The sequence below is a fragment of the Pholcus phalangioides genome, unplaced genomic scaffold (assembly GCF_987345545.1).
Source record: "Pholcus phalangioides strain wild (caught in Gottingen) unplaced genomic scaffold, Ppha-v1.0 ptg000010l_1, whole genome shotgun sequence".
Classification (NCBI taxonomy): domain Eukaryota; kingdom Metazoa; phylum Arthropoda; class Arachnida; order Araneae; family Pholcidae; genus Pholcus; species Pholcus phalangioides.
Window position 1 is genome coordinate 35,183,509 of NW_028301603.1, and position 16,190 is coordinate 35,199,698.

The window sequence follows — 16,190 nt, forward strand, 5'->3', positions numbered from 1 at the left end:
AATTGGAATGCCTAGCAAATCGGGTGACCAGATTTCAATCGTCCAAAACTAGGCATTTGGGTCAATTTTAGGACACAAGTATCGCAAAATGATGACTATTCATCACATATCGACTTTTTCCGGGACAACTGAAAAAATGCCGGGACACACTGGTCAGGTCCTTCTATTTACTTCTTATGGTCTAGGGTAGGGGGGTGCACAACCTTTTCAGTCCATGGGCCAGGCATGCGGCATTTCTGTCGTTCAAATGCCAGAAAATTTAAACCCCGGGCGACCACATGATCCGTATTTTACGGGACATTCCAATTATTTTAACCGTCTCGCAATCAAAAATTTGTAAAGGCAGGGCTGGAAGAGTTCTCAGCAACAGGACAAGTTCGATAGCAGGGTTCTAGCATTCATGTCACCTGAGAAGCATCGCAAATCGAGACTGTCCAGCACCCCCCTAGAGATGGAAGGCCTACGCTGGCACCTCCCACAGTTGGAAGGCCTCCGCAGTCTGCTTGTGACGTCAGTAAGTAGTCCATTTTCCCTCAGAATATTTGGGAGGAAAAATTTCCTGCTCGTGCCAGTATCATCGTTGTTAGGAAAAGAAATGATCGGGCTCAGAATTGGCGATTTCTATGCTCCACATCCAATCACTATGCGGTATTTGTGAGCCAATCAGGAAGATTCTACGCCAAAATAAGAAGAAACGAAATAGGATGCTGTGATTAAAAATGTAAAAAACTTGCTAGGTAGCCTGAATGACGTTTATGGTACACACTGCAGACACCTTCTATCCTAGGAGGCGCTGCCTACGCAAGGATTGCCAAGTTCATCTGAACGTCATGAGAGTCATAGTCCGGTAAGACCACCTAGCAAGTTTGCAACATTTTGAACCACAGCGTCCTATTTCGTTTCTTCTTATTTTGGCGTAGAATCTGACTGGTTGGCTCACAAATTCCACATGGTGATTGGATGTGGGGCATAGAAATCGCCAATTCTGAGCCCGATCATTTCTTTTCCGCACGACGATGGTATTGGCACGAGCAGCCGAATTTTTTCCTTGGACATTCTGAGGGAAAATGAACTACTTGCTGACGACACGAGCAACGTGCTTAGGCCGACTATCTCTAGATGCTCCTGGACAACCAAGATTTCCGATAGACATACATGAAGATATGCTAGAAACGCATTTTCCTATCTTCAGTACATTTTTTATCTAATTCTCAATACTTTAGTTTGACATCAATGAATGATTATCTCACTATTATCATACAAATTCGTTAAGCATAACGCTCATGCGTTATTTTAAAAATTAAATGCAAAAAAGCCAAGTTAATAAATAAGAAACTGCGGTTCTCAGTGAAATTCTTATCATAGGGTAGTCCTTTCTTTTTAAAAAAAAACGTTCTAAATTTAACTCACAGATGGCGCTGTATCACCAGAAACGATATCGCACAAGGAATGCGTCGAGAAAAAGTTGCAAACTATAATGTTTGTTACGGTATGATCATTTGTGTCCCATTTTCTGCACGAGGGCTATTCAGACCGGGACCTACCATTTATTTCCGATTCCAAACGGCAGCCTTTTTTTGTTATACTCACAGAGAGGTTGGGGCGCTAACCCCTCTCTCGTTGTGGTAGCATTCTTTTTCGGCGGTCATGTCGTGGTTTCCGTTGTGTCTCCGTGGCAGGGAAGTTACTGATAAGGGCGAAACGTGGGTATCAAACTCGCGATACCTCTAATAACCCTCTGGTATTTTAGACGAGTATCATATAGACTGGGGCTGACAGGGTGACCTCCTTGGGGCCCAGGATGATTCTTAATTTTGTTTCGTATTTCACACATAAATTTACTATATACAGTGAAAAATCGGGCCTGGGGAACACCAGATATCCCAGCCTAGAGGCCCGAATGTAGGATGTGGGGAAGGGGTTATGCATACTCAATGATAGTTTAAGACTTTGCTTCCTCATCTCTCGGGGAATTTTCAATGTCAATCTGAACACTCCGATAAAGGTGTAAAGTAAGAGATTGTTCATAGAATGCACGGACACTTATTTATTCACGTGATTTTACATTTAGATCCCGGGCTACCGCGTGTTTACGGTACGCGTTGCATAAAATCACCACATTCAAATATGAGCGACCTTCCGCTCGTTCAGATGTAGTTCGAGCTAGAAAGGATGCTTGTATTTTTGAATCTGGTAATTTTATGGAAACGTAAATCGTGATAAGCATTGATGTCTAATTCTTCGCGATACACCAGTACATATTACTACTTAATACTTATTAATTTTCATCTAAATAAGTACGATTCAATTGTATGACAATATAGCAAGTAAGTGTATTTACTTATTTTATTCTTTGTAAGTGGACACATTGAAAGACGATTTCAATACTCGTTTCACTTTGAGCATTCGCGATGCAAAACGTGAAATAAATTTAGAAAACTGATTGTGATTAATTTTCATTGGAATAAATATCATTGCATTGTTTGTTCAAACGTAGCAAGTAAGTGCATTTTTTTTGTAAATAAACGCGTTCTTTTCAAATGATTTTCATCATCATCGTTTCTTTGCACATGTCTTCCGGTGCGGCGAAGTTATTTCCGGTATTTCTCGCGTAATTTGTGTCCATAATCCAAGACGATAAAATAAACTGATAAGTAAAATTTTAAATTTATTTCTAATACACCTGATGCGAAATTAAGGTGTTGAAAAACAATTCTATCACGCATAATAAAATAATAATAGCTGCTCTATAGAGCTTTTTTCAATCGGTTCCGATAACAACTTATGCTACGATATTCCAATTTTGTTTTTCAATTTCGTTTAGATTTTAAAATTCATACCTGATAATTTCGGGGATTTTCTCTTGGCCATAAAATAATTTACAGCGGACTTCGGGATCTCGAAATCGGACAAAGAAGGACGGTTAGTGGTGATACCCCCAAGAATTTTCTCACGTCGGCCGATTTTGGCAAACTTTCAAGAGCAAGTAACCATTACAGGACGAGATGTTTAGGAAGTACATCTTCATAGAAAATCAACCATCACCTTTAAGAGGCAGTCACCTTCACCTAAGAACCATCTCTCAAGTTGTTCACCTCGTCGCTTTGGACTGTGAGCACTGCAGTTGCGAGCCATCGTATACGTCATTCAGAAATTGTTTGGCTTCTTTAAAAATGCATAATTTTATTAATCTATTAATTATAATCATATCGGTAACAGATTTATCTCTAATAAAAGCAGACAGAAATCAACGCATGAAGACTTCAAATTAGTTTCATCACATGCTTTTTACCGACTACGAATACGAGTATTATAAGGTAAAAAACAGCGCCTTAACGAGCACCCTTGAAATGCGGTCACCTCTCTTTTACGGCCTAACAATAATTTTCCCGTGTGTAATAAAACTATGCTATTCAAACCCCTGATTAACGGTCATCCCTTTCTTTACGGACCATTTTTTCTTTGTCCCGCCGGTGTCCGCAAAAGTTGGGCTTTACTGTAGTTGAAAAGAGTATAACGAGCAGATTCATTTATTCAGCGCGTAAGTAATGATATTTATTTTCAATATTTGTATTTGGAAAGTAATATAACTACTATTTTCAAACTTATATTTACGAAATTTTTACATTAGTAGAAGTCTGATGTTTTTGCTGTTATTGACTTCACCCTGATGAATAATAATGATAACAATAATCTTAAACATAATAATGACAATAACCATAATAATAATATTGATAATCCTGTGTACTCAAGGTTTATTGTATTTGATTGTAGTGATAGAAATAAGAATGTACCTATATATAGTATATATATTACATAATATGGGATCAATTTCATTCGATTCTAAAAAAAATGAAATTCCTCCCTGAAAAGGAAAAAGCGTTCGTCAATTTCACTAATTTCTAATATTTATATTGTAATTTATTTGGCAAAATGCAGCAAGTAAGTGAAATATTACGCATTGGACATTCGATATGGAAATGGCTTTTCACAAGCGTAATTTGTGGACTGATTTCAATCTTTTTCCCTTTTTATATGTCCCGTTCTGATCCTTTATTTCCGAGACATCGACCGGAAAAGTTATAGGAAAATATTTTTTGCATGTTTTCTAGACTTGCCCGTACCCATAAAAACAACAATAAAATTACAAACAACAAAATTAAATTTTACTTTTCCTTAAAAACAGGTAATATAGAAAATATAAAAATTTATGCCAAAAGTGCTGAGAATAACCCTCTATGGTTGGTTCACCTCAATAATAAGCGCTTTGATTTTTTGTTTGTTGCAAAAATGGATTCCTTTAGCAAATTTGTAATTGAAACAACACATCAATTAATTAATCAGAATGGTTATTTGATCAGCTAAAGTTGTTAATTAATTAAGGGTAAAATATACAGTTTGCCTCAATTTTTATGTTGTCTACAAGCGGATAATATCCTATTTAGCTAAGTTGAACAGTTTCTACTTGGAAGTTTACTTCCAATTCCGTGTGTGTGTGGATTTTGTGTACTTTATAAATCTCTGAACACGTAAAATTCTAGCAACTCTTGAACACAGACAAGGAATCACCTTTTTCTAGATGAAAAGTAATTATACTTTTGAAGCCGTATTTCGTACAGAAATGACACTAAAAGATGTAATTCCTTGTGTAAAGATGTAAACCCAATACATTTCGAACATTGTGGACAACTGACGATTGTTGAAGTCGCGCGCTCAGATTTACTGAAGCAAGTACGTCACACAGCTCCTTTTAATGTAAACAGTACATTTTACAATAGGTAGAATAATACTATAATAATGCAATAATACATTACAAAATAAAAAATTTTATTCCATCGTTATCTTCTCAATAATTTTTATCGAACAAAATATTTAAAAATTTACTTAGTTTTTGCGTTGCTTCGTCTAATCATTTTGAAACACGCAATTGTTAACAATGAGAAATACTTACGCAACAATACGTCCGATCGCTTTGCAAACTGCAATAAATGCGACGGAGCGATGAGAAAAAGACGACAATCGCGTTACCTAACAAATACAAGAAGCGCTGTTGCTCCGATTGGGATTCGTCGATGTAAAATAAAACAAGCGCTATATCGCGTTGCTTGGGTCTTTCCGTACTCATTTAGAGAAAGCGCGGTTGCGCTGTTTGGGATTCTTCGACAGTGTTTTTTCAATACCCCCTGGGACTCAAACGGTTAAAATTTGGCAGGCAATGCATAATACAGGATATATTGTTTCATACATATCTACAAAACCTGTGTGTGAATTTCTGTTACCCAGAACCAGATTAAACTGACACATTTTTTTTGAATTTTTTAGTGTTTTATTACATTAATGAAATTGTTGTGTTTTATGCATTCTACTTGATATCTTTCTGATGGGTATTTTCTTCAGGTCGGTGAGTACAACGTACAGGTATACTTCCTGTATACAGGGTGTTCTGTTATTGGACCGACAAACTCAGAGGGTTGTAAGTAGGCATCAAGAGGAACAAAAATTGCAATGGAACATGGTGTCGCGAAGCACGTTGAGAGGGTGAAAATCACGAAAAACGCACGCAGGCCGAGTCCAGAGGAGACGAAAGGTGGATGTCAGTTGATCGGTTAATGTGTTCGCTCACCATATCCGACGTAAGCAGCGTCGCGAAACGCATGCGCTGGGGTAGGAAGGATCACGCGCTGCGGACGACGCAAATTAGCGCTATTGCGGTTACATACCCAAGGAGGTAGACTGGACGCGTGGGACCAGTTGCTTGGCCTTCACGTTCACAGGATCTCAATCCGTGTGACTTTTTCCTATGGGGGTCACGTTATATCGCTCGTTTATGCGACGCCTGTGGACACACCGGAGGATCTCATAGCGCGGATTGTCGTCGCTGCGGCAGACATCAAAAAGCATAACTGGTATCTTCGAGCGCGTCCGGGAATCGTTTTTACGTCGTTGTAGACTGTGCAATGGCATCAGCGGCCGCCACTTCCAACAACTCTTGTAATAATTAATCAAATGAATCTTTTTGTACTTATTATTGCACTTTTTTTGGCGTTCCAGCGTGACGTCGAAACTTGCATGCGTTGTTCGCGACTTTCACCCTGTCAACGTGCTTTGCGACAATATGTTCCATTGCAATTTATTTTCCTTTGATGCCTTCTAACAACCCTGTGAGTTTGTCGGTCCATTAACAGAACATCTTGTATTTTGACTCATTTAGCAGGAATGGACCAAATCTCTGAATACTCACATGTCCGACTTGAAATAAATCGTGACCGAATCAATAGTTTACATACAGGGTGGTCATAAAACAACTTTGGCGATATACAAGCCCCTGGCGGCCACAAAAGATCAACGAATGCAAACGACATTGTAGCTATCGATTTTTTCAAAGAATGCGATCAAGGGGATGAAGAGAAAGATAAAAGCCTAGCTCTCGCGTTTACGGTGGTCACAGCAACAAAATTAAAAAAAAAAAAAGAGTTCCAATGGCAACCACTATTTTTTATGCATTGCTAAGTAATCAGCGCCGTAAACAAACTACGAACGGCGTTGAAACTATACTTTTAACGCCATAAACGACGGTTCCGCAATGCAGACAAAGAAAGAAAATTTTATCATGTTGTTGGTGCGCTAACCTCTCAGTGTGGGACTTCCTGTGGCAGCAATGTGATCTGCAATGGTTGTTTCCGCATGTTTCTTTGTGTTGGTCTCGCGCCGACGTTTATGGTGCGCTGCAGATACCGTTCTAACACCGTTCATATATTTTTTGTTTTTGTTTTTTTCACTGTGCCAATCATTCAGCAATGCATAAAAAAGGGCATTGCCGTTCATGCAATAATTTTGTTGTGTCCGTAACCGCGAAAGCTAGGGGGGGGGGCATTGTTTTTCTTCTTATTCTCAAACGCATACTCTGAGAAATAGTTATTACTCGAATTTAATCCACATTCGTCGAATTTCGGGGTCGATAGGGGGCATAGGCGGAATACACGTGAAAGTCTGGGAGGGCACGATGATGATTGCTGAGGGTGCATGATGATGCTAATGTCAATTCATACATACGCATATAAATTAGAACAGTAGGGTCCACCTTTGACGCTGGGGTGGGTGGGGGAGGGGCATTACCCCCCACGCCCCCAGGTATCCCGCCCATGTCTGAGTCATATATGGGCAAAGATTTCGTGACCATCCTGTACTAAAGTCAGGAACGTGGTTGAAAAATATGCATAACTGGTCAAAAATATTGTATGCACACGCTGGACATGTCGGGCAATAAATTCGTCCATCCCACAGTTCTTTAGATATTTTCATACTTGAAGCATTTGGAATTATGAGTGCAGTGTGTCTGATGATGATAGAGGTTATCCTTATGCGTATGTATTTATTTTTTTGTTCACCTTATAGTGTACAGATACCACGAAGTCAAGGGGCAATAAGTATGAGCCAGCTAATGAGCAACATGAAGCTTCTGATGTAGGCGGCAGGTTGAATAATTGTGTAGAACGAAAAATACGTTTCAGAATAAACGTTTGTTTGTTTTTCCTCCATTCCGGTCTCGTTCTTTTCGTTGATGCTTCTCCACTATTAGTAAATACTAGTAACAAAAACTAGTTTCTTTTTGTTTTATTTATCGTTTTATTTCAGAGCATCCACGTACGTTTACAAAAGCAATTATGTGACTGCAATTTTCTCATCATCAAGAGCACCGTCGACGTCTATTATCAGAACATCTCTAAGGAAAATCTATTTGAGTTAAATTAACAAGTGATGCCAATTGTGTGTGTGTGTGTGTGTGTGTGTGTGTGATTCTCCTAGAATGTGTGATTCTAGGAGAATAGTATTAGTATAAGTAAGCATATAAGTAATATTATGCTTATTAGAGGCCTATATTTTCATAGATACTGTATTATAGAGAGGCTATGTCCAAATGCTCACCTTCTGCAGCAGGGCTTTCAAGCTAGGTTTTTTTTTTTTTTTTTTTTGGGGGGGGGGGGTGTTGCTGAGATCTTTCACACTACAAATCAAAAAATGATTAGAATTGTCCTGAGCCCTGTTAGCCTCACCCTGTGGAGGGCCCTTGTCAATGTCATTATCAGTGAGCCCGCAAACGAATTGTTCACCCTTGCTTGTTCGGTTACGTGCCCTGTGGGACCAAGGAAAGAATCGTGCTCTGTGCGACCAAATCCTTTTCTGTTGTTCACTTGCACTACAAGGGGTCATCCCTCATATCGTGGCATTATAACTGAATCGCTATTCTATTTCTGTAATCCATCTACTATAGAGATTATGAAACGTTTAGTTTAGTATGTGATGGAAGCAAAAAATCTTTTTTTTTAGTTTATTTAAAATCGTTTTTATATTTTTTTGATACCGTAATCGTATCGCATCAACTGATTTAGTTCATCGAGACGAAAACTTGGATATGCAATTGATAATAAATACACGAACATGGTTTCCAGAAAGGGAGCCGTTGCATTTTACGGTGCTGCGAGGCATTTTGAGAGTAACATTACTGGAGATAACGGAGCATATATCAATGCTCAACAAAGTAGTTTAAAACAAAAGATCACACCATTGACTCCCACTAGAAGCTCTGTAGATTGAAGTCATTATCTGAAAATCATCCAAGATCTTACACATAAAAACAATTAAAAACTCGTCCCTGTAACAAAATTTTACAAACAGCGAAGAAAAAAAATTTACTACATCTCGGTAATATCGTATTAGCGGAAATAAACTTGCAAGATGAAAAAACACAAACTACAGTCGGATCCCGTTATAACGAATACCGTTATAGCGAAAATCCCCTCATAACGAATACTTTTCCAGTCCTTCAAATCACTTTACATAGAAACAATATATTGTGTAATTCCGGTATAACGAAACGAAAAATCCGTTATAGCGAACTCGAAAACAATTGTCCGAAAAGCAAAAGAGTTAATCTTCATCTACTCTTTCAACGTTTTTGAAAAAACGGGACGAAATCGAAATATTGAAAATTCAAACAGTGGTTATAGGATCTGCTAGGGGAAAAAAAAGATCTAACTTTCGAATTTACAAGATATGTGGCTGCCGCTGTCTTTACCTGGTTTCAGGACATTTCGTTCCCGAAATGTGCCAGTTACCGGTCCACTCATAGGAGAAAAAGGTTTTGGAATTTGCACGTGATTTTGGATGCGAAAACTTTCAAGCAAGTGTCGGTTGGCTGAATCGTTTCAAAGAACGGTATGGTGTGGTAGCAAAACAGACTTGCGGGGAAGCAATTTCAGTTGATATGAAAAATGTGAATGAATGGAAAGCTGGTGAAATAGTGAAAGTAATAGTCATATGATCCTTCCGATGTATTCAACGCAGAGATAGCCGGGATTTTTTTCCAACTGTTACTTAACAAAACTGACATTTAAAAAAAATAAGTGGATTGGTGGAAAATACCTTCCGGGTCCCATTGGTTTAAGCATGCGTTTACTTTAGAGCAGCGGTTCTAAACCTTTTTTGACCCACGGAGCCCTTTCCTACGACCCTACACTTCCAACAGACATTCTTAATCAGACAACTCCACATACACGTGTCTCATATTCTGATTTTGTCACACAAAAAACAACACAACTGCAGTACACATTCAACAAAGTGCGTGAAAGTCTAATTACATCAGCAGAGAGGCAGGAAAATTACCAACGAAAATTCGCGAAAGATAGGAATTTTTACCCAGGTCAATTAGTATTCTTGCATCAACCCGACGCTGATAGACACGCTTCGCTTCCTAAGCGAAGAAATTTCGTCGGTCCCTACAGAATTCTCACAGTTCACAATCCTGTAAATTTTACAATAATTGATACAAGAAATCCAAAAGCAAAACCTATTAAAGTACATGCAAACAGGTTGATCCCATTCAAAGAAAGACGTCAAGAATTGGATTATATGCACAGTACTATTAGGGAAAACAGGAATAGTAGAAATCCGGCAGACTCCAATGTACAACAAAGGCCACACGCTAGTTTCGATGAATTGTCTGACCTTCAATGGCTTCAATGTATTTCTCCTAGTGCCGCACGTTCGGTGGGGAACCCACCCAGCAGTAGCCCTGGGCACTATTCCGAGGAGCCTTCTCGAAACACAGATAACACTGCCGTTGTAATACCACAATCTTCTATTCAAGGATGTCAAGCCCAAAGGCCTTCCACAAGTACAGCAAGTGATGCACCCCCTGCTCTGGATAATATGTCCCGTAATTTATTGCCTCAGCGTTCCGTTGGTCATCGATACAATTTGCGCTCTAACCGGCCGGCACAAATTAACACTTTCACTTTTGGAACATATTAATCAAGTGTTGTGTATGTAAATAATATGGGACTTGAAAATATAATTTTTTTTTTAAAATTTCTATAACGATTATTCGAAAATTAATTCATCGAATTTATAATCGTATTCAGTGATAAGTTTTTTTTTTATTACTGGAATTCCGTCGTGGATACAAATATGCTGTTGATTGTTCAGTGAGAAGGGCCCCTCATTGGACGGTGAACGCTTATTTGTTTCCAATTTTCTTTTTTTTTTTCATGCAAAATTTTTCTTCAAACTCACTATCCCTCCTTCACAAATTAAATTTGAGGTAGACATTGAAGAGCACTGCAAGTTTGATCAAGTCCCACCTTATTTAAAAAAAAAAAAAAAAAAATTCATATATGTACATATCTCTATTTCTGAAGAAGCAGAAGATGAAGCATTCAGCAACAATGACTGTCAAATTATGTTTATATTGAAAACTATATGTTTAATGGATGCATTTACATTGTTCATTTCTATGCGTAATCAATTTCGCACTATTATATTTGAGAAAAAAATTGTTAAAACCTTGAAAACAAAGTAGAGTTATAATGGAATTATGAAAAAAAAGTTATGAAAGTGTGAGAGAAAAAAATGAGACTATGAAAAAAAAAAAGATGAAAGAAAAAAAAATGAAATTATAAAAGGAAAATTGAACGTATAGAAAAAAGATGAAAGTATAGAAAAAAAAAAAGGGAAATGAAAGTATACAAAAAAGACAAAAACAAAATAAGGATGAAAAAAATGAAATTATGAAAAAAAATGAAATTATGAAAGAAGAAAAAATGGAAGTGAAGAAAAAGAAAAAAAAATTTTTTTTTGTCAAAATGTTAAAAATGTGCATGAGGAACAAAAGTATTAATGTTGTACACTTATGCATGCAAGTACTTTCATGTAAATATCCACATATAGCATATATGCAATTTTGTGTTAAGAATACAACATACTGCGTATTAGTGTAGTATAATTTGATGTTGGAATCTATAATCCCTCAGAGTTATTAGGGTTTTAATATTTATATTGAGCATTTAAACAAGTTTAATTTGGGAATGATTATAAATGATCACTGTGGTAAGATTTTTTCTTTCTCTGCCAAATGTTTTATATTCTATGTTTCTATATTCCTTCAAAGTTCATAATTCATAAGTGAAATGTGCCCGTACTCTCAGGACACCGCTCGCAAATTTCAATTATCTCTGCTTAGAGGAGACAGTTATCAACTGTTTCAAACTCGCCGTTCGAACGATGCAAATTCCTTTCCAGCAGACAACGACATCGATCACTCAGACTCGTTGATGCGATGGTTCACCGCGTAATGTGGCAGTGATATCTTCAAGCAAAGAAATTTGCTAACTTCACTAATGTGTTCAAAACTTCACATTGAACTGCCGTTTCCAGACACCATACACTGAAATTGTTTACGTGCAATTTCTCTTGGATACGCCTACGGAACGAGATGCATCGCCGGTGTCGCACTTTGGTTGTCCTCAGTCGTCTGTGTAACAAATAGTGTTCGGGACTGACTACACGTCTGAACACGAACGAACGGTCGAATAATTCGTTTCGTAATATTTTAGTGTAATAATTTTCGCTTCGACAGTACTCCAGCGTCGTCCTCTATTCAGTGACTGACATGTGAAAAGAACAAACACATTCGACGCTCTCTACGATACACATTCGCTGCAAAGTGCAACCCACGCTGAACATCATGAGGACTGATTCCTGACATTGGGTCTAGTGCGGATTGAGCCACGACAAGCCAATTTGTTTCCTGTACAGCTGGATTTTGAAAATGTACACTTTCGAACTAATAACTCTCGAGGCACTGAACAAGTACGTTGAAGTTCAGAGTAATGAATGTGCTGTAACTTATCTCGAATCAATGCGCAGCATTTTCAGGGAAACATGTTCTGCGACACTTAATGTTACATTTATTTCAGTGATAAATGCAACACTGATTTTCTTGTTGCTATGTCTAAACGTATTATTGATATATTTTTGTGACGTTATACGAAGAAATTATATGTATCTTCGCTATTCCGAGAAAAAAAAAAAAGTACTTCCGATAAATCATCGAAAGGGATGATACGTAATCTACGTTATGAATTCATGAGATTTTTAAAAGCTTCTGTGTATTTCATGCTCAGTGATCTTTGCAAAGATCTTTGGTATATTATTTTATTTCTGCTTATATTATCTTTCTACAATTCACTTACGACGATATCGGAGCACATGTATATATCTACAACACATAATGTATATTCACTTCTAATTTTTATATTACATATATATATTTTTTTTTCTTTTCGCATATGTATAAGTATATCTAGGTACGAGTATTCTTTTCCATGCATTCCTACATTGCTTACCTTTGTGTCAAGTGATGTACATTTTTACATGCCAGATTTTCATTCATGTTTTGAACAGCAAACATAATTTTATTGCCAGTATTGTAATCTCCCGACTTATATTTTCTTTTTCTTTTTTTTTCGTTTTTTTTTTTTCTTTTTCCGCAAGATGGATGTGCATTGCTATGGCGTCAATAGCCATCGCTATCAGATGAAGCGGGAGAGGTCCAATTTCCAGCCCAATATAATATAATAATAAGAGAAAAGGGAAAAGGGGACTTGAGCCATTTAAATTGTAAAAAAACATGCTCTTTCGCCTCCATCAACACTCCTTAATTTTATGGCCACTTACTTAAAGGGCCCCTTCAAAGTTTGCGTAATAGCCGCTTCGCATTCTTCTTTTCTCTCTCTCTTCCCTATATACTGAAGCCTATTGACCATTGTATTGCCACCTGCAGGCAATTGACTTTATTTCTGACTTTCTTGCTTCCTCTCTACTTTTCTTTTCCTTCTTTTTTGTACAACTTCCCCCCCCCCCCCCACAGAAAACATCTTCCTCCCATATGCTTCGAAAGATCGTAGGGGGTGAACCTTGACCAATGATGTCAATTTTAATACTATTTGTACCTACGTAATCCTCATCATCCAATGGAAGGATCTTTCTTTGAAGCCGGACTACCAATTAGAAATAGGGGGTTGGTACCCCTCAAAACTTTACTTTTTTTGGAATCTTTGAAAAATTAAAGCAGATTGATTAGTGCAAGCTAGAAATCAAGTTGGAAAAAATGTAGAAAGAGCAGAGTTTTTTTTTTTAAAGCACATTTCAACTGTAGCATCAGGAGCGGCGATCATCCGTGATGAAAGGGATGGAGGAAAAGGTAGGAAAGAAATTCTTACCACAATTTTAGTAAATTATAGACGTTTAGTTAAGATCTAAATTAGGAGGAATTAACCGGGGGCAGAGATGGTGAAATTAGGTATAAAAGGTGATTAAAAGAGAGATATTCCAACATCAAGTTAAAATTATTATAATTGAACATACAGTATTTTGTTTATGTATTATCCAGAATTTGATATCGTAGAAATGGATTTTTTCTAATTGACTTTTATTTTGTGTAAATATAACTCGTTCTTTTCATATGATCATTTGATTAAATATTAAATGCTAATGAAATTTAAAACTGATTCCTTCTTTTCATGAGTCATCGTTTTATTCTAAATGTATATTGGACCACTAGGAGCCTGGGTTAATCTAGATAATTATATATATATATATATTCTTCCAGTGGTTCGATATAACATTGGGGCGACCCCGGTTTCTACACCATTATCGCAAAAATGACTGCATTGGGAATTGAATGAAGTGAAATCAGTATGGAATGTTCATCAAGCCTATCCTGCAAGTGGATGAATCCTCGAACAGATGTAGGAAAAAACACATCACCTGGAAATATGCTTTAACACATATTTTGGACCAAAGACTGATATTAAACCGTTTCTTATTTTACCAAGTTAGTTTTTTTTCAGAAAAGCATCTTATTCAAGGATGAATAAAGAAGTATGTACCTGTGGTAAACCCCATGGTGTGCGTGTTGTAACAGCTCGAAAAATCTGCTGCCTTCATGCATTCATGTCAAATCGGATCGTTACAGTCTGTACATCGTATTGAAGACGGCTGAGGAATGTTTTACCACCATTAAGTGACTTATAAATAAATATCAGTCGTATTTCCACCTGCGCAACGAAACATGCCCTTAACTTTATTTAAAATAAGTAGGCAAATCATATACGATAATCACTGTTTTCCCAGCGCATCAGTTTCTTGAACATATTGTGCGGATACTATATAGTCTGTGTGCACAAACGCAGATTGTATGCTCCCCTAACGAAACAGAATACTTCAAATTATCAGTGGTTACGACACTAAACAAAACTTACTTAACAAGCAGATGACCATTTTGGTAGCAGGTGGGTATTTTGGAATGGGGAGAAGAGAGTTACGTAAAGTCGATATCTTATTCGAAGTTCATTTGTAATCTATTTCAAATGAACTCTGTGTTTACGCAGGTTTATTCTACTTAAGTGGATGTGAATCGAACTGTCTTACGATTCTATAAATACTTCTTCCCAGATTCCGATTTTTCGCACAAAAACGAAGAACCGTAAACAAAGCAGAACAAGATGTTGTCCAAAAGCGTTTTGGTCTTTGGGTTGGTCTTTGTGACCGTATGTATCATGGGTAGGTAGTATATTTCGCTTGATTCCCTGAAATATCTGATATTAGAGCGTAGATTAAACTCTGAAATATTTTTGATCATTATATGATCATTACTATTGATTAAAAGCAGAGTGGCGCAATAACGTCCTGATCAGCAATGATGGATTTAAGTCTTCATTGTTGTTGTGAACTCATTACGATCCCCCTGATTGTTCTTATTCCATTATCCCGTCAAAGAGTTACTATAAGATATGAATTGTTATTAAATTGCCACCAATTTTCAGCATAAATGTTTAGTATCCCAAAAATGTGCTTTAATTGTCTCATACCTTTCAACTGGCGAAAACTATGTTCTAGTCGAAATATAAGTAAAAATACTGTTTAACATTGATTTATTTAAAATTATTTATACATATTTCTGTTTGTATATAATATTGCATGCTTGTATAAAGTTTTACACATGTCTAATACTTATTATTTTGTAAATTTTCAAAAGAATGCTTGTGCGCATGATAAAATAGCATTACATCAATGTAATTGAATGAAAATTGATTCGAAATAAAGAAAACTGTTTAGTTCAGGAAATGAAGCAGAAGTTAAGATTTTATTGACTCGATCTTATTTAAAATCAACTTTAAAATGTAAATTTCCAAAAATTTAATTTCAAAGAAGATTGACTCAATGAGATCTCAAACTTTTACTTTATTTCATGAACTTAACAGTTTCGTTTACATATATTTTGAATCAATTTTTATTCAACTACTTTGATGTAATGCTATTTATCATGCGCAAGCATTCTTTTGAAAATGTACAAAAAATAAGTATTAGATTATTTATAAGTAAAACTTCATACTAACGTGCAATATCACATGAAATCAAAAAGATATGTGTAAAGATTTTCAAATAAATCAAATGCTAAATATTATTTTTACTTATTTTTTTACTAGAGCATAGCTTTCACCATATTAAAGGGTAAGAGGGCCCCTTAATATGATCAGTATAGCCCCCCCCAGTAGGCCACGCTTGGCCCATTATATGCTAAAATTCAATTACAATATTTAATTAACTTTTTCAAAAACAATTGCATTAAAAATGATAACATGAATAGAAATATAAAAGGAAAATATATTTGTGGGAGAAAAAGTTTTATGAAATTGAAATTATTAATTAATCAATCATTATTTATTTAAAAAATTATAATATTTTTATTGATTTTGTAACGTTTATAGCTTATTTCAAAATTTAGGTGCAACAATCAAAAGTAAAAATTCCACTGCTTAATTAGAGATGGAAAACGAGCATCTCAGAAA

The 16,190-nt window shown here is 36.5% G+C and overlaps 1 long non-coding RNA gene across 2 annotated transcripts in view; it reads right to left on the bottom strand.

Moving 5' to 3' along the window:
* Nucleotides 1–14,243, bottom strand: part of LOC149081345 (uncharacterized) — a 210,949-nt gene extending 196,706 nt beyond the window's left edge. For both annotated transcript variants that reach the window (XR_016193430.1, XR_016193431.1), the window contains exon 1: nucleotides 14,229–14,243. This is a non-coding gene — a long non-coding RNA (uncharacterized LOC149081345). The remainder of the gene's footprint in view (nucleotides 1–14,228) is intronic.
* Nucleotides 14,244–16,190: the final 1,947 nt, after the last annotated feature.